At 37.4% G+C, this 19,456-nt stretch overlaps 1 pseudogene; it reads right to left on the bottom strand.

The window, feature by feature from the left end:
• Positions 1 to 4,433: 4,433 nt before the first annotated feature.
• Positions 4,434 to 19,170, bottom strand: LOC121030236 (sorting nexin-19-like; annotated as a pseudogene).
• Between the last annotated feature and the right edge of the window lie 286 nt (positions 19,171 to 19,456).

Here is a 19,456-nt window from a genome sequence, read left to right as displayed (position 1 = left end):
TTGGCATGACTATTACTGGAAATTAAGGAGGACACTTGTTGGACGAGCACTGGGTGTTATATGTAAGCAATGGATCACTAAATTCTATGCCTGAAACTAATATTGCACTGTATGTTAACTAGAATTTGAACAAAAATTCAAAAAGAGAAGAAAAAGGAGGATAAAAAGATAAAACAAATAAACAATAATCATTGAGGAGTATGTAGAGAAATTGGGGCATGTGCGTTGAAGGTGGGAATGTAAAATGATGCACGTGCTGTGGAAAACTGTCAATTCCTCAAAAAGTCATAGAGAGAATTACCCTATCATCCAGCAATGCCAGCCCTACATATATATCCAAAAGAATTGAAAGCAGGGATTCAAACATATATTTTATACCAATGTTCATAATAACATTATTCACAATATCCAAAAGGTAGAAGTAATCCAATGTCCATCAACAGATGCATGCATAAACAAAATGTGGCATACAGTACAATAAAAAAGTATTATTACTGGCCATAAAAAGAAAATACATTTTGGTATATGTTGCAACATAAATAAGCCTTGGAATCAGTCTAAGTGATATAAGCCAGACAAACAAGGACACATCTTGTCTGATTGCACATATACGAGATACCTAGACAACCAGATAGTAGAATAGAGGTTGGGAGAGGGGGAAGGGAAAGATGGGGAATTATTGTTGATGTGGTGAAGTCTCTACTGAGGATGATAAAAAAGAGGGGGTACATGGAGGCCGCTTTCAGGCAAACAGGCTTGAGCAATGGAATGTGCAAAGGGCCCGCGGCAACCACCTGGCTGAATGCAAACAGGCCAACCAGGCAACACACCTCAAAATATCCATGGGCCCCGGGATGCCTGGGTGGCTCAGTTGGTTAAGCCTCTGCCTCTTGGTTTTCAGCTCATGTCATGATCTTGCAGTTTGTGACTTGAGGTCCTGCATATGGTTCTGAGCTGATAGTGCAGATTCTGCTTGGGATTCTCTCTTCCTCTCCTTGACCCTCCTCTGTTCCTGCTCTCTCTCTCTCTCTCTCAAAATAAATAAATAAAGTTAAAAAAAGTCCATAGGCCCTAACTACCCAATGGACTACTTACAACTAGGCACAGTTACTAAAAAAGGGAAAATTTCATGCATCGCCATACCTTCTCACTTTCCTTCCTTAAGAGCAGCCCTCTCCCACTACCTCATTGCAGACAGGCTTTTTCGGCTGTCCTGCCTCCATTCCCTTGGCAATGTATTCAACAAATTTCTATCTCCTTTGTTTGATATCAGGTGAATTTTTTCACCTCCCCCACCACACACTTGCACCCAATAGTCGCCCCACATTTGGGAGCCCCCATCCAATTAAGAGAAACCCCATTTAGGCAATGTAGGGAATAGATAATCATGATGGTTGCACAACATTGTAAATGTATTTAATGGCACTGAATTCTACTCTCACAAATTCTTCAAATGATAAATATGATAAATATTATAGATAGATGATAGATGATAGATAGATTATAGATTGTAGAGAAATATTTTTAAAAGACAACTAAGAAATTGCAAAAACATTTTCAACTTATATACAAGGTAATAACTATCAAAAATATATAAGCAGTTCTCTTATATGAATGATGAACAAAAACTTAAAATGGAAAAGGCATATGGATAATTAATTTAAATTAGAAAAACATCAAAAGTCAAAAAATATGTGAAAAATATGTGAAGAGATGCTCAATTTTATTAGTAATTGAGGCAATGGGAATCAAAACAATGATCAGATTAAAGAATAAAATAAAAGAGTAGCTCCAGTATTTTTAAGGAGAAATGTAACTCCAGAAATTTTAAGGAGAATTTATTTGTAGGAGAAATGATACATTTATAGATAGTCATGGTAGCATATACATTGGAATAGTACTTTTAAGGCAGCTGGCAGTAAAATAAAGTGAAATAAACAAAAAAATATAGAAAGAAAGAAAGAGGAAGAAGAAAGGGAGGGAAGGGAAGAGAAGAGAAGGGAAGGGAAGAAGGATGGAATTTGACACTTTGACCCAGTGGTTCCAGGTAAGTATCTCATATTTGTTCACATGAGAAAATATTACATATAAAAATGTCCCTTGTAGCAGTCTTAACAATGACAAATACATGAATAGAATATAAAATTCTATTAGAGGTCCTCTAGCACACCCTCCAAATTACCTCTGCCTGTCATTTTCTTTGAAAAATTGTAGAAAATTGTAGAAAACTAATAATAATGTTAATAGTGTATTTACATTTAAATACAACTGAATTATATCCATTCGAGCTGTAAATATTGACCAATTTTGAATGTATCTATAGATTCATTTTGTATATTTATTTGTCTCTGTGTTAAATTCCTTGAACCAGTTCTAGCATCTCATTTTCATTTTATATCCGTGTAAAAGTCATCATATTGCCTTTTAAAAATCATCCTTTGACATCATAATTAGAAACAATTATCATCTGAATTAATACCATTTTGTACATTTATATTCAGGAATATCACAAAGCTAAAAGAAGTCAGTCTGAGCCACATATTTCGTTATGGAAAGTTCTCTGAGAAATATTATTATTAACTAAGTTGCTAAAATATATGCAATAACTCTATTTTAAAATTTGTATATGTGGAACTTGAGAAACCTAACAGAAGACCATGGGGGAAGGGAAGGGGAAAAATAGTTTCAGAGAGGGGGGAAAACCATAAGAGACTCTTAAATATAGAGAACAAACTGAAGGTTGATGGAGGGCAAGGGGAGGGGAAAATGGGTGATGGGCAGTGAGGAGGGCACTTGTTGGGATGAGCACTGTGTGTTGTATGTAAGTAATGAATCATGGGAATCTACCCCCAAAACCAGGAGCACACAGTATATACACTGTATGTTAGCTAACTTACAACAAATTTATAGGGGCGCCTGGGTGGCGCAGTCGGTTAAGCGTCCGACTTCAGCCAGGTCACGATCTTGCGCTCCGTGAGTTCGAGCCCCGCGTCAGGCTCTGGGCTGATGGCTCGGAGCCTGGAGCCTGTTTCCGATTCTGTGTCTCCCTGTCTCTCTGCCCCTCCCCCGTTCATGCTCTGTCTCTCTCTGTCCCAAAAATAAATAAAAACGTTGGAAAAAAAAATTATATATATAAATATAAAAGAAGTTATATAGTTACAAATATGTAAAAGAAATACACATTTACCCTACAAACTCTTAACTAAGGTGACTATATGATTTGTCATTCCAACTGGGATATTTTTATGAATTGAAAATATCTCCACTACATTAACAACTACACCAGATCAGCAGGTACAAATTGGGACATGTGGTCCCTCAATTTCTAATAATTCTTACTTCTAGGAAGGATCATAGAATCTCTTTCTAGTTATCTCAATATTTTAAAAATAAGAACATAGTCCTTTATTGCTTCTACATTTTTAAGAAAAATGAAATACAAAAATATGTTTAATTGGTTGAGCTTAAAAATAGTTTGAAGTACAAGTTTTGTCATATTGTAGATAATAGGTCAAGTTAACAATGGGGATCAATTAAATGAATTATGGTACAAATGTAGGATATACTATTGTACAGCTTTAAAAAGTTTCAATAGTGCTTAATCATATATAAGTTGCTCATTATATAATAGAAAATTAAAAAGCTACATAGGGGCACCTGGGTGGCTCAGTTGGTTAAGAATCTGGCTCTTGATTTCAGCTCAGGTCATGATCTCACGGTTTGTGGGATGGAGTCCCATGTCAAGCTCTTTGCTGACAGCATGGAACCTGTTTAGGATTTGTCCTCTCTCCCTCCCTCTCTGCACCTCCCCTGCATGCGTTCTCTCTCTCTCTCACTTCTCTCTCTCTCTCTCTCTCTCTCTCTTTTTCTCTCTCTCCCTCAAAATAAATGAATAAACACTAAAAAATGATATATAAACAATATACAAAGTAGTGATTTCAAATTAAAATGCATATCCTGGGAAAAAGGTAACCAATAGCTGAGACTTTTAAAAACATATTTTTGTGTGCATTTTACTTTTCCTATTTTCCAGTATTTTCTGCAGTGGTCATTTATCTCTGTTTCAATCATTAAAAATGCGCACACGTACATTTTTACTTTCCATGGGTATGATAGCTGTTAACTCTCTTATTTTTCATCCCAAAGTTTGTTTTGCCCAAACCATTAACCAACTAAAACAATTTACCAATTTACATAACCTAGAGAAATTTTACTAAAGTACAGGAGAAACAGGGACAGAAGTGTAAACATACATTTCATTATCTGGGCCGAAGACAAGGTATTTACATATCCGGCAAGAAGTGTAAGTATATGACAAGATGTTTACATATTTCTTGCCAAATTCTATGCTAAAAGGCAACTTTGAGTTATCATGAGTACACTGCCCTGAAAATGACTTTCAGAGGCTAGCTCTCCCCTTTGAAACATCTGACTCATTTCACAGGGATATAGACCACCAAGGCTGACACCTTCCACAATGCTGCCACACTGTCGCTCAACATCTGAGCCACTTTATCAATGGGGAGCTTGTTGCCTTCAGAAATAGTTCGTTTTATTTTTTTGAAAGCTGTTCAAGAAAGAAAGAGCTAAATTTATCTCCTGATATATTTCTTGTCTTTTGATTATTGGGAAAAGGTTAATCCAATGTCAAATAATTGAAAAGAGATGTGTGGCAACTCTTTCCCATTTGTCACCCTGAGTGTCTCCTCCTGTCCAAGCTAAATATCTTCCACTGCATGGAAGAATACTTTCTTCATTTCATATCCTCATCCAGAAATATCTTCATTATCATTGTCCAAGATGACCCTCTTGTACTGACTCCCTGAGGAAAGTTCCCTGATGTTCTTGCAACACCCCGATTCAGTTAGGTCCCACATAAATTACTCACATCACATCCCGCTGTTACTCTTTTCATAGAATTTTCCACGTTGTATTTTTATTGTAAGTAACTTTCAGGTTTTGAACTGTGAGGTCCTAAAGAGCAATGACCGTGAATTTTTTTTGTGTGTGTGTGCAAAAATACTTTGGCTTTATATTTTTGGTGCAAAAATATTTCACATGTGTTTCAACTTCTGGTGCTGGATCGAATGGACTTTTGAAATGAATAGCAAACCAAGGAAAGCAAACCATGAATACAATTTAATCCTTCAATAACAGTAATGTGCCTTACCTTCTGGAATAGCCTACCTACAAAAGGCAGTATTTAATGATGAAGATTTTCTCTCACCCCTCCAAATTATGACTGCCCCTGTTGGGCAAAGTTGACATTAAGAGCTTAGGAAAAAGAAATCTAATTTTTGGAAGCCAAAAGAAATGGGAGTGAGTGATGTTAGGTATAGATGATGGCTTATATTCAAGGCTTAAACCAATGAGTAGTCATATTCTAAGATTCTTCAGAGACATAGTATTCACCTTTTAACAGAGATCCTCACTTAGGAAGATGCCATTGGAAGAGGTCAGTGTGAGATCTCAGCGTGCCCCAGGGGGGTGGGGGTGGGTGGGTGGGGATGTATCTAGTTATGGGGACTTTTTAATCTGCACTTGTGATTTATCAATACAGCCTAACCAAAGGCTTTATTAATTCAGAAGGTGTCATGATTTTAATTTATTTTATATCTTTTATTGCTTGGGCCAAATACTTTACTAATCATCACATGTGTTTCAACGATTGAGGCATACATTAAAATACTTGACAGGCTGCCCATTAATCTACACACTGTGGCCCACTGCGCACTTTGTTGATGGAATTTCACATTTTATAGACCCGTCTTTGAATTTTGATGATTTGGTTCAATATTGTTAGCAGAGAACTTGCCTTCTTGGGAATGTATTGCCCATTAAAAGCGACATGCTAGGGTGATTGGGATGTGTTTTGATTTAACAATTGAGTTTATAATTGTATACACTCCAGTAACCACAGAGCTTTCTCTGCTGAAAGGGACTTTGGCTCCTGTGTGTTTATGTTGTAAAAGAGATTTCTTTCTTCTATTTTTAGAACCCAACTGATGCAAAATCTTCTTAAAGACCAAATGAATAATATTTATAGATACTTTGAAACACCTCATTTTCCCCCTTTATAAAAATATAATATCTCAAATCCTACCAAGTTATGCTAAATAAAGCACTCTTCAGAAACTGGGAATCACAAAGAAAGGGAAAGCTTAGAATAAAATCCTCAGTACAGGCTCTACAGGATTCTAGGCATTAGATTCCTACCATCACTGACATTATTAGCTATCTTGACTCTATTGCCGAGTAAATTCAGGAACTACACAACCACCAAACCAAACCAAGCCCGAACAAAACAAAACAAAACAAACAAACAGCTTTATTAGACTTGTTTGGCCTATTGTGATGCCTATTACAATTTTGCATTTTTCTCAGTCACTTTAGTCTAGAATCAATAGAGCCTTGATCTTGCATATCAGCCAACAGGGAATGATCTCCATAATGTCCACAGATATTTATTCAACAGCTATTTCTTGAGCTCCCTTCTATGGATTAATCATTTGGAAGGATATACTGCCCTCAAGGCAGTGGTTGGAAGACACACACGAGAAGTTGAGAAACATAAACAATTTATCAGAAGTCAGAGTATGAATTCGTCAGCAAGTTTAGTGTGGTGGAAAAGGCAACACAGAAGTTGAGGGAAATTAGCATCAGCAAAGGATGATTAAATGTATCCACTGTTCATTTTGACTTTAGGTTAAGCTGCAGTCAAATCGCAGCCCTAGAATCACAGAACTATGGGGCCCAGAGGAGGTTTTAAAATCTCTTCATGCCTCGGTTCCCTATACGTTGGATCTATGCATCAGATCACTAATCTGCTTTCACAGATTGTTGGGAAGAGGAAAGGGTAAGGGAGACACCAGGAGTAACTGTGGTGATAAATATTGACTTCATTAATATTATTGCTAAATTAATGTAGTAAAAAGGAAAGTTTATAGTATATCTTTTTACTCAAATGATGTTACATTGAAGAGATAGTTTCATTTGGGCCTAGAATGGACAGCTTGCTTAGTGAAATAAAGGTTAGTATGCCAAAGTGGGGAGAAAAATCACAAGTAGAGGCTGGGAAGTAAGACAGATCATAGTGTATGGGGCATAGAGAGTGTATGGGTTCATTGGGAACGTCTGGTTATATGATCTAGGGGACTTATTCTAATAATGTGGGCTATCCCAAAATAGGGGGATCTAAGCAGCAGTCCCCACTTGGCAGGTTGTCAGTTTTCAAAGCTGGACTCAGAACCTGTTAGTGTAAATAGCTTACAGATGAATTACAAACTTTCATTGCTAACAACAGTTAACATGCTGACATGTTTGATGACTCAATCAAAAAGTAAGAGAATTATGATCAAGATGTAGGATTTTGTCATATAATCCTGCCAAATTACTATTGGAATTATAGCGGAGGAAGTAGAAAAGAATAAACCAATATTAGGTATTTGAATGAAGTTGACTTTAGACACAGAGTTTGAGGACATAGAGGTTTGGAAATGGTACTGTCACTTTTTTATTATTAAAAAAATATGCTTCATTTAAATAACAGATGAATGTATAATTTTTATAAAAAATGAACTAACTAAATTAGTAAGTTTTCTTCATAATGATGTCACTCTCAGGAATGTATACTTAGATGTGGTTTCCTTGAGGATGAGTTATAGCCAGTTATGGGATGTAGTACATAAACTTGGAAATGTCCATAGATGAGGGTCTCACATTTGCTTATCATTCCCTATGTGTCATACACAAAAAAAAAGCCCAATTAAGACTCTGGTTTCTAGCAACATCCCATATGATCAACATATATACTAAAAGCTTGAAAAATGCATTTCTTTAGTGTATAAAAAAAATGTAAGGATATTCTTGGTAAGGAAATTTCCAGACTTTATGGTTTTATCTTGCTTCTTAAGAACAGAATCATTTACACATCACTACTCTTAGGTCCTTGAAAGATATTTTCTCTTCATATTCTTCTATATGCATAAATGTTATTAGTAAACACACACACACACACACACACACACACCTCTCTTAAAAGGAAACTTAAACCTAAGTCCCTAAAATTATAGAGACATTCTTATTATTATATCATACATTTTAGGCCATGGCTTCACAAACTGTATAGCAATAATGTGTGGGTTCTCACTAAACTAGTGACCCAATATAAGTTTGTCAAAAATTTTTTAAGCAATTGCCTAAATGTGCAACATATTGCACCATATGCTTTGATTCTGACTGGATAAAGTTGATGGGAGACCATTAAGAATGTTTCCCAGTTCAAAATCCAATAAAACTTTTGGGGAAGCATTGTTACATAATCACACAAAAATTATTTGTTTCCTCCTTTCTAACTGCCACTGCCTATGTGCTCCTGTCATAAACCTGATTCAGTCTCAGTCTATTCAAGTTCAACCCTAAGTGTAAAACCTTAAATGCAAACTTGGTCATTCCTCTGCTCAAAACTATTCAATCATGCAGAGTTCCTAGTTGCATGAATCTGGCTAGCTTGAACACCAAATAATTGAGTATAAGTATTAGATACATAACAGAATAAATGCGAGATATTGAAAAAATATGGATAGGATAATGGGTGTAAGCCAAAGCTATTCTGCAAGACAAGAAGCAGACAATGTCATATATACTCTTTTTACAGGTATAGAAATAGGTATGCATGCTATTGGCACATACATTGCCCTATCTCCTGCTACAAATGGAGTAGAACTGGGAAGAAGATTTCCACGGAGACCCCAAGCAGGACTTCTGAGATAAACCCAATTCCAGAGGGCACAGGCTTCCCAACTGGTCTCTCAGCAAAGTAGTTCTCCTTTCCCAACCATTTCCCATCTATGGCTAAGGGGAGACATCCATCCTCTTACCCCGGAGTACCTGAGACTGATGTGATCATGGTAGATCCCTCAACAGAGGTACTGTTATCTGAGAATCCCAGGATTACATCCTAAAGGCAGTAAATCAAATGCTTGTTGATGAGGGGTTGCAATAGAGACTCCAGAATTAGACTGCAGCTCAGCCAACTTTTGTCCACTCTAGGAATTTCTTTTTTTTTTTTTTAATTTTTTTTTTCAACATTTATTTATTTTTGGGACAGAGAGAGACAGAGCATGAACGGGGGAGGGGCAGAGAGAGAGGGAGACACAGAATCGGAAACAGGCTCCAGGCTCCGAGCCATCAGCCCAGAGCCTGACGCGGGGCTCGAACTCACGGACCGCGAGATCGTGACCTGGCTGAAGTCGGACGCTTAACCGACTGCGCCACCCAGGCGCCCCAAGGAATTTCTACTATAACATCTGGTAGAACCCCCATCAGGCTTTGCAAAGACTATGTCTCAGAAGCCACCTTCTGTTCCTGGGTCCTTATAGACTGTGGATACTTAGACAAAATTCCACCATGCCAGATGGACTCCTAAAGAAGCCAGAGGCACTATACTCCAGACATGTTAGATCGGCCACTTGCACCTCTAGCCACTTCTGAATCAGAATACCAAAGTTAAAATGAAGAACTTTCTGCATATTTTCTACACATAGTCATCTCCTCTGTTCCATTAGCAGCCAAAGGAACAGATCCAGAGTTGTGTCAGTGAACTCTGTCTCTGTGCCCAGGTCACCACTGCTGAGGTCTTGGGTTGGCACAGCTGTCTGACAAGTAACCGTCTACATGTCCTTTGGGGATTCATTCAGGATGTTTTTGGGGCTTTTGCTGGCTGCATTTCTAGTAGCTGGTATGTTAGTATTCTAGCCAGTAAATCATCATTGCTATTGTACTAACCAGCGGCCATCAATATTAGTGACCTAGTGGCTGTGAATCCCTAACACCCCAATGTTGTTATTGATACTTAAAACCCCAGTTTGGAGGGTTCATTTGGTCAAGCCAAAAAGGGTCTCTCTGCCTGCATTGCTTCTATTGCACGATGTGGGCAGTAGCTTCCTTGAATACTATACATAATGGAAAAGAGGTCCCCAATTGGGAGGAATAGCTAGATGATAGAAATAGAAAGAGTTAGTGAATGAATGAAATCCTTGACTCCAGTGTCTCACCTCCTTAAAAAATAACTTCCTGACTCTCTAGTGCTTTCACAGAAAGGTGAAGCCCCTTTGCCTGGCCTTTAAGGCTCTTCCTGCTATAGACATTCCTTATCTCTCCATTGTGTATTCCCAGATAGCTTCAAATTCAATATTCCAGAACCAGACAACAACTTTGTGGTTTTATCTTGAGTGGTGCTCTTACTTCTAAACTTTGTTGAAGGCGCATTTCATTTTTGTTCCCACAAAACACTTTAAAGATATTCTGGAAACCTCTACCAATAAATAGTTATGGAACTTCATTTATCAAGATGCCTCTCAGAGCACCCTGTAGCTCAGGTAACCAAAAGGGGCTAATTTTTTCTTCAAATAGTTTTAAGCGTCTAACTAGTGGTTATATTTCATTTTACATTAAAGGGAGTCCTAAGTTTACCATTGGACTATAGAATTGTCTATATTATATAATCATGTATTTGTTGAAAATTATTGGGCAGTGATGGATTTCTCAGCTTCAAGCAATGTCTTTAGTGTTTTTCTGATCATGTCACTTAATTTCCCTTTTAAGAATAGCAGTTCAATCCCCATATGTGAGACAACGGTATATAGTTTAATACACATGAACCCAAGAAAAGATGGGCAGGAGATTCTTTCCAAAGCAGGAAGATGATGGGTACCAGCAAACTGATATTTCTCACCTGGCAAAACGTGAAGTGCAAATATGAGCATGATAAGGTCAAAGTGAAAGTGGAGACCTCATTAGCTTAGAAAAAAGAGAGGGCCCAAACAGACATGTAGGAAAACTTGAGGACTAACATTCAATTCTTAATTGACTCTCAGCAAGATGAATTCAAAGAAGTTTTACTATAAAGGATGAGCCATGACTGCCTAGATTTATATTTTTAGTTCCAAGGAAGCATTGCAAGTTTGCAGCCAAATGAGCAAAGATATTTAGAACAAGAATCAATTTCTTAATCTTTATTACCGTGATACATTCTTGGCTCTTTCACTTCCAACCTCAAGTAAGGGACTTGGAAAAGTTCTACTGTTTGCAACCTAAACTTTCCTAGATTCAATGACATAAAAAAAAAAAAAAAAGTCTTCTGAAAAGGAATTATTCATTCTTCTGTCATCTCAAAATTCCCTGTCTGCCTCTATTATCTAGTTGTTTCCTTCTGCTTTGTAGCATAGTTAAAATTCTGACCCAACCATATTTTATAGCATATTTTTCTCTATTAAGTGCAGATAGCAGTCCTGGTTTAAGAGAGTTCTGGTGAGATCTATTTTGGTGTTCTATGTAAAGCACCCTGCACACTGCCTTGCACATAGTATAAGCCAATGGTTCTACTTCTACCCTTTCACCTCCTACTCTATTCTTTTTTTTTGCAGATCACCCTTGATGGAAGATACAAAGTTATATGCTCTCCTTTGTCTGCTGCAGGAATAGAAACAGTGTTTTGCTGATTAGAGGAATTCCAACCTGTACCAATACCAGAATTTTATAAATAAGGAATTTGAGGCTGAAAGTCATACACTAGCTGGCTTACAATGACTTGACAGACTAATGGCAGAACCGAGTCCTGATTATTTCTTTTTATGACATCTATGTAATTGCTTTATTAATATATTAATTTATTAAAAACATTAATAAATGCAATAAGAGTAACTCTTTTCTTTGTTGTCTTAGTAAGTAATATATTGTTTTTACAATTTTTATGTTAATTTATTTTTTTAGAGAGACAGAGCTCAAGCAGGGGAGTGCCAGAGAGAGAGGGAGACACAGAATCCAAAGCAGGCTCCCAGCTCTGAGCTGTCAGCACAAAGCCCGAAAGTGGGGTTCGAACTCACAAACTGAGATCATGACCTGAGCCGAAGTCGGATGCTTAACCGACTGAGCCATTCAGATGTCCCTGTCTCAGTAATATCTTGTAGGCTTAAGAGTATTATAGATCTTATCAAGAATTATTAGTTAATTTAGGAATATTCATAGGTTTTATCTTGTGATGGAGTTCTTTTTCCTGCCTTCCGTTGGTTGACTTGTGTAAGTGGTTATTTCTATGATTTATACCTATCATCACAGTCATATTAGAAGTAATGAACAATTGTTGGTATTTAGTAGGAAAGCACATAAGTACTTTGTTCTGACCATGTTGCACAATCAGATACCAGTGTTTGTCTTGATACTTTCCAACTAATACACAAGACCATATTTATATAATTACTCTTACCTGCCTTGAACAAGATTTATTTAAGTATCTTGGAGTTTCAATATTTTCATCTGCACTGTAAAAACGCTTTGCAATCCCAGCAGATAGTTGAGAGGAAAACTGGTAAATAATGTGTTTTCCAATCCTACTATGTGGTATAGAGAGAACACTGTAAACGGTCAGTTGATGGTCTGCCTTCTTCCTCTCAAAGAAGCTTCATTAGGCTGGAGATGTTTCCTGTCCCTGGAGAAAGCTTGGAGGAATTAAGGGGTGAGCTCAAAAGTAATTGTAACATGAGGACTCATTGCCCAAATGTCACAAAACAAAAATAAGTACATTTCCATACAGAATATTATCTGTGGCATATTCACACACCTGATAGAAATTAACTTCTCTAGGGCACATGTCTGCTTCTTTTGTTCTCTTCTCCATGGTGCTTAGCACTGTTCTGTGTCAAAGAGATAGGTACAGTGAATGTTCTGGGTGTAATTTTATCTTGGATATTCTTCCTTATCCGTTAACAAAAAGAACAGACAAAAAGAATCATCATTAACTATAGAATAATGGGTTAATTTTATAAAGTCAGGGGAATTTATTTATTTAAATGGTAAGTGAATGAAGAGTATGTAGGAAAAAATCACACCACTGAAATCAAAGGACTGGAAAGTCTCTTCTTGTAGGGTGGTCTTTCTTTTCAGTTCTACAGAAAAGTCTCAAGAGCTGACTTTAAAGGATGGATAGACAGAATAATGAATAAAGATGATGTGGTATATATAGATATGTCTATAGATAGATACAAATATAGATGATGTAGATATAGATTGATATTATTCATCCATAAAGAAGAATGTGATTTTGCCATTTGCAACAAATTGTTGGAGCTGGAGAATATCATGCTGAGTGAAATAAGTCAGTCAGAGAAAGATAAATGCCATATGATTTCACTCACATGTGGAATTTAAGAAACAAAACAAAGGGACAAAGGGACAAAGAGAGAGAGAGACAAACCAAGTCAACAGACTCTTAACTATAGACAGCAAACAGATGGTTACTAGAGGGGAGGTGGGCGGGGGTCTGGGGGAAACAGATGATGGGGATTAAGAATACACTTACCATGATTGATGAATATTGAGTAATATATAGAATTGTTCAGTGACTATATTATACCCCTGAAATTCATATAACACTGTATACTAACTATATTGGAGTTAAAAAAAAAAAGTGGATAGACAAATTACAGAACCCTGGCTGAAACCATGTAATAGCCTAACACTTCCATACTCACGTATCAAAGAATTTCATCTTCCAAAATAAAATGCCAAATACGCATCAATGTCTGTTTTATGAATTAACATGGCTTATCACTGCACTTGAATGGTACAAGTGTCACAGGTCTGTTTATGGATGTTCCATGCTGAAGTGTGACTTGATGTTGTCTCTCCAAGTTTTGGCTGATGGAGAATGAAGCTGAAATATCTATGATATATTGCACCTTATAAAGACTCTATGGTTATTCCTGAGGGGGTTGGAGGTGAACAGGCTCGTTCTTCACAACTGGGTGCCAAAGTAGGGCTACCAATTTCTGCATCTCTTAGAAATCCCATGATTTACCTTTATTTTTATTAAATATGTATTTGTTTTCAGAGAGAAAGAGTATATAAGCAGGGAAAGGGCAGAGAGAGGGAAAGAGAGAATCCCAAGCCGGCTTCTCAGTATCAGTGCAGAACCTGACACAGGGTTCAATCTCAGGAATGATGGGATCATGACCTGAGCTGAAACAAAGCGTCCGACACTTAACAGAATGAGCCACTCAGGCGCTCCCCATGTTTACTTTGAAAGGATGATCCTATTAATCTATGTGTTTATTTTCTCAAGTCCTGTTTCACTGTGCCAAATATTTAATAGACAAAATGATTTTTATAAGGGGCACATTGAAATACTGGGAAATAACTTAAATACCTTACAAAAATGCAACTAAGCAAAAAAATGGCATGCCCACTCCAAAGTATGTTATAAACCACTGGAGGGGTGCCTGGGTGGCTCAGTCAGTTAAGCCTCCACCGTCCACTCAAGTTATGATCTCCCAGTTCATGAGTTCAAGCCCCGGGTCGGCTCTGTGCTAACAGCTCAGAGCCTGGATCCTGCTTCGGATTCTGTGTCTTCCTCTCTATCTGCCCCTCCCCCACTCATTCTCTCTCTCTCTCTCTCTCTCTCTCTCTCTCTCTCTATCACTCAAAAATAAATAACATTAAAAATTAAAAAAAAACACTAGATAAGATTTACATAAAGATAACAGCATGCCATTAAAAACTGCTAATATTAAATGAAAGAAAAAGGTTTTGGGGGCGCCTGGGTGGCGCAGTCGGTTAAGCATCCGACTTCAGCCAGGTCACGATCTCGCGCTCCGTGAGTTTGAGCCCCGCATCAGGCTCTGGGCTGATGGCTCAGAGCCTGGAGCCTGTTTCCGATTCTGTGTCTCCCTCTCTCTCTGCCCCTCCCCCGTTTATGCTCTGTCTCTCTCTGTCCCAAAAATAAATAAACGTTGAAAAAAAAATTTAAAAAAAAAGAAAAAGGTTTTGTATGCTAAGTGATTACAATTGTGCATGATGAAAACATAAATTTACAATAGCAACAAAAATATTTTAAAAATATGTTTCCTTATTCATTCTCTTTTTAAATATATTTGGGGTACACATGCATGTTTATTATTTTAGAATTGGAAAATTATTGTCATTTATCCAAAAGATAGAAAATATGGCTCTGAATTTTTTAAGAAAATCTACAATGCATCTACTTTATAGCTTACACCACCCCATTCTTGAGTTCAGATTTCCTTTTTCATTTTTGAAAATTGTTTTTGTTTATGTTTGTTAACATTTCGTTTAATTTGGTGTCCTTTTTTTTTTTTTTTTTGGATCCAATGATTTTTATTGTTATTGTTGAGGTGCAGGTATGTAATTCCAAATCAATGATTTTCACAGGTCACCAAACAGTTCTTATAAGCAAGTGTTGGAAGTTGCTTTTACACTTGTTTAGATGTAGAAGCTTTACTTATGAATTCCATAATGAAACATCAATTTCAGCAAGACTGGTCCTAATTACATTTTCCTCACACATCTTCTGTCTTTACATAATCCCCCCAACTTCCCTGCTTTTACTTCTCCTTAGTATAAAACCATAATCATCCTTTGACATATTAAATATTTACTTACTTTTTATCTTTTACAACATATGTGACATAAGCACAGCATGTCTTTCTTTTTTAAAAAAAAATTATTATTTGTTGTATATAGTGCCTAACATGTACTATTACATTCAATACATGATTGGATGGCTGAATGCAAAGAAATGGAAAGAGAATAAAGTGATTAATTAGGAATAAGACAGTGAACGATTACTGTCTATATGTACACCTCCTTGAACTTTCTGGAAGTGAGGTGAGAGACAAATAGCTGGAGTTGTCCTTCAAGGTTTCTATGCTGTTTACCAGGTTTGCTGTCTGGGAAAAGAGAAAATTATACTTTTCCTTCAAGTTAGGTGTGGCCATGGGACTCCATGGCCCAGAAGAAATTCATGGAAGTGATATATGTCACTATTAATAATGCATAGCTACCACATTCCTTTTTTTCTTGTCTCAGCTGTCATGGTAGCACATAGGTGGGTATCCACCATCCAGGGCCCTGAGTGAAGACAGCATAGAGCAGAGACCATCTTGTTGACTTGAGGTGGACACATCACATGGATCGGACATAAACCTTCATGGCTTCGTGCTGATTTGTTATAGACTCTTTACCTCAATCAAACCTTCACCATGGTCTGCATCTGCAGTAACTAGAATCTGTCACATGGCAGGCATACGGTAAGTATTCTTTGAATGAATAGGAAGGAGGGAAGGAGGGAAGGAAGGAAAGAAGTTGGAGAATAAAGCAGGAGGGAATGAAATGTTTTCATCTACATCCCTTTAGGCTAATCCCTTGAAATTTTCCAGAACAAAAGAAGTCAGAGGAACAAAGCTTAGTATCATATATGTGACTAAGGATAAAGGTTGAAATTAAATGATGTATGTCCAACAATGGATCTTGGGCGCCTGGGTGGCTCAGTCGGTTAAGCATCTGACTTTGGCTCAGGTCATGATATCATAGTTCGTGGGTTCGAGCCTTGTGTTGGGCTCTGTGCTGACAGCTCAGAGCCTGGAGCCTGCTTCGGATTCTGTGTCTCCCTCTCTCTCTGCCCCTCCCCTGCTCACACTTTGTGTGTGTGTCTCTCTCAAGAATAAATAATCATTAAAAAAAATGGATCTTAACGATCTTAGTTAAGAGTTAAGTATTTGTTACATAACATATATTGCCTACTACTATGTGCTGGGAACTATTCTGGGTTCTCTACACAAACAGATTTAACTTAATTTATTAATTTCTATATGTAATTTATTTATAATTTAATTACCAGAATGTTATTTATTTAATATGTTATCAAATGATTTCAATAATTAACATATTAATTATTTTATTTTAACATAGATTTTCTGTTATGGAAGGAATAGACTGCAGAGGGGCAATGGCTGGCTCCGAAATACCAGCAACTGCTTGAGCAGTTGAATAAATAGACTTTCTAAGAGAAGACAACACAGGCTCCACTCTAAGCTCCATTACTTATAAATTCAATAACCTAGGATAAATTGTTTAACTTAGCTGAACCTTATCGTGTCAATAAAATTAGAATAACAATTATTCCTATCTTACAGTTTTAATGACCCAAATCAATGCCTCTATACGGGTCTTAGCCACAAGTTTGGAAGTTTTAATGACTGTTTTCTTCTTTGTTTTTGTTTTGCTTCAATTTTGGTTTTGTTTGTTTTTACTTCTTGAGCCCCCAAATTAAAAGTATAAAGTAGGAATTACTATGTCAGCTATGGAAGGGAGTACCTGAAGCTTAGATAAATACCTAATTTGTTGGAGGTGAGGAAAAGGGAGATTAAGCTGTGAGAGATACCGGAAGCCGGAGCTTGGCTCGCCGCGGTACGCACTTCCTGGTTGCTCTTACATAAATCCATGAAGCAATAAATATTGGGAAAGCATGCTTTTGTGACATCACGATGTTAGAGATTCTATGACATGGGCCATGCAGGAGAGCACGCCTCGCACCATTTACACACACACACATAATGGAAGCGCAGATAGGGAAAGCTAAGTGTGCAATTAACACACGGTTAATAAGCACAGAGGGACAAAAGTCATCTCGGAGACAAAATACTCCCTGGGTGCACAGTTGGGTGAACAAGGTCATAATCCTCCTAGGAAAGGCTTTGCCAGTCATAAGGGCCGTTAAGCAACAGAAATTTCTGAAAGGAATAGCAGAAACACCAGTATCAGCACTTCCTTTCCAGAAGTTTCCAGGAAGGTTGGTCTTTTGACTAAAGTTCCATTCCTTCCCAGCCTTACAGGGACACATGAAGAGATAGAAATGGCAGGCTGACAGGTGTGCCAGAGAGCCTGCAGGGAGAGAAGGCTCTAGATCCTGCCCCAAGCTTTCTAGTTCACAGAACCTGACAGTTTTCATTACGACTTATCCATTTCTTTTACATTTAGATTTATCTCCTGTGTGTTTCTTTTGCATGAAACAGCCTTCAAATCCACTCCATTTAAAGACACTTTTGAATCAAGTTTATACACCTGCGAGGCAAAGGGCCAGACAGCTTCTCTGTGACACATAGTGGCCCTTGACCAGCCAACATTTTCCTGTGATACTCATCATTTGTCGACAGTTTACTGCAAAGTTTTTGAGTTAGTAGCAAGACATATTGTTATCTCATGCTGCTGCTCTCATTGCGGTTAAAGAAAAATAATGCAGTTAAGGGACAGCATATTTATATGAGCATAGTTACGTGTTTTGTGTTACATATATATTACATTACATAAAACTATGGTGTGTCATGTACATATGTACATACATATGAATGTGTATATATGCACATATATGTATAATACACATATGTGTGTGCATAGATACACATATGTGTATATGTATTTAGCTTTTATTTTTATTAATTATCAATTATTGCTTAACATATCAAAAACTTAGTGTCTTCAAACAGCACACACTCATCTTCTCACATTTGTTTTTGAGGTCTCTTATCTGGTCGTGGCTTAACTGGGTCCTCTGCTTCAAGATCTCTCCCAGGCTACAATTAAGGTACCAAACAGGACTATGGTCTCAATTGGCCAAGGATATTAAGTTCATTCATGGTGCTGTTGGCAAGATTCAACTTTTTGCAGGATGTTGGACTGTGAACCTCAGTTCCCTGCTGGCTCTTGACTGGAAATCACCCTTAGTGCTTTCTCCATGTGGGTCTCTCCAACATGACAGTTGACTTTCTCAAAGCTAGCAAGAGAAAGAGAGTCATAAAATAAAATATCCTTATTCTTTTTAATGTTTGTTTATTTTTGAGAGAGAGAGAGAGAGAGAGAGAGAGAGTGAGTGGGGAAGAGGCAGAGAGAGAGGGGGCAAAGGGTCTGAAGCAGACTCTGTGCTGACAGCAGAAAGCCTGATGCAGGGCTCGAGCTCAGGAACTGTGACATCATGACCTGAGTTGAAGTCGGGTGCTTAACCCACTGAGACACACAGGCACCTCGATATAGTGTTTTTAACCTAGTCACAAAATAATCATTCTCTTACTCTTACCACATTCTATTAGCTAGAAACAAGTTACTCAACATGAGGGGGTTTTACATGGCCGAGAATACAAGGAGATGGGAACATTGGTGAGGAGGAGTATTTAGAAGTCTGCGCACTACAGGATATTCTTTCATATCCATTATTTCATTTACATGTTTCTCATAATAATCCTCTGTATCAATTATCATTGCCCCTGTTTTAAACATGAAGAGGATGAGGTCCTTAGACTTACCTGATTGATCCAGAGTCATAGCACCAATAAAAGATAGCATTGGCTTTGATTTCAAACTGTAACTGAATTTTCTTGGCAAATATGCCTCATTTCCCGAGCGAGGTTGGGTGACTCTTCCAGAAACATTACCTGATTAAGGGCATTAATGAATACAGACAAGTTGTATTAATCTAAAGTTCCACCTGTGACATCCTTGGGTTTTCCTTCTTTTGATCTTTAACTGCCTTCAACTTTTCTCATTGGAGAATTAAGAATGGAGGAAGGAGTGCTGGATAATTTAAAATGGTTCATTCACTTCCCCAGAC

Source organism: Herpailurus yagouaroundi, unplaced genomic scaffold (assembly GCF_014898765.1).
Source record: "Herpailurus yagouaroundi ecotype Mexico unplaced genomic scaffold, PumYag 140, whole genome shotgun sequence".
Classification (NCBI taxonomy): domain Eukaryota; kingdom Metazoa; phylum Chordata; class Mammalia; order Carnivora; family Felidae; genus Herpailurus; species Herpailurus yagouaroundi.
The sequence above is the reverse complement of the archived record's forward strand: the minus strand, read 5'-3'. Positions and strand labels throughout refer to the sequence as shown.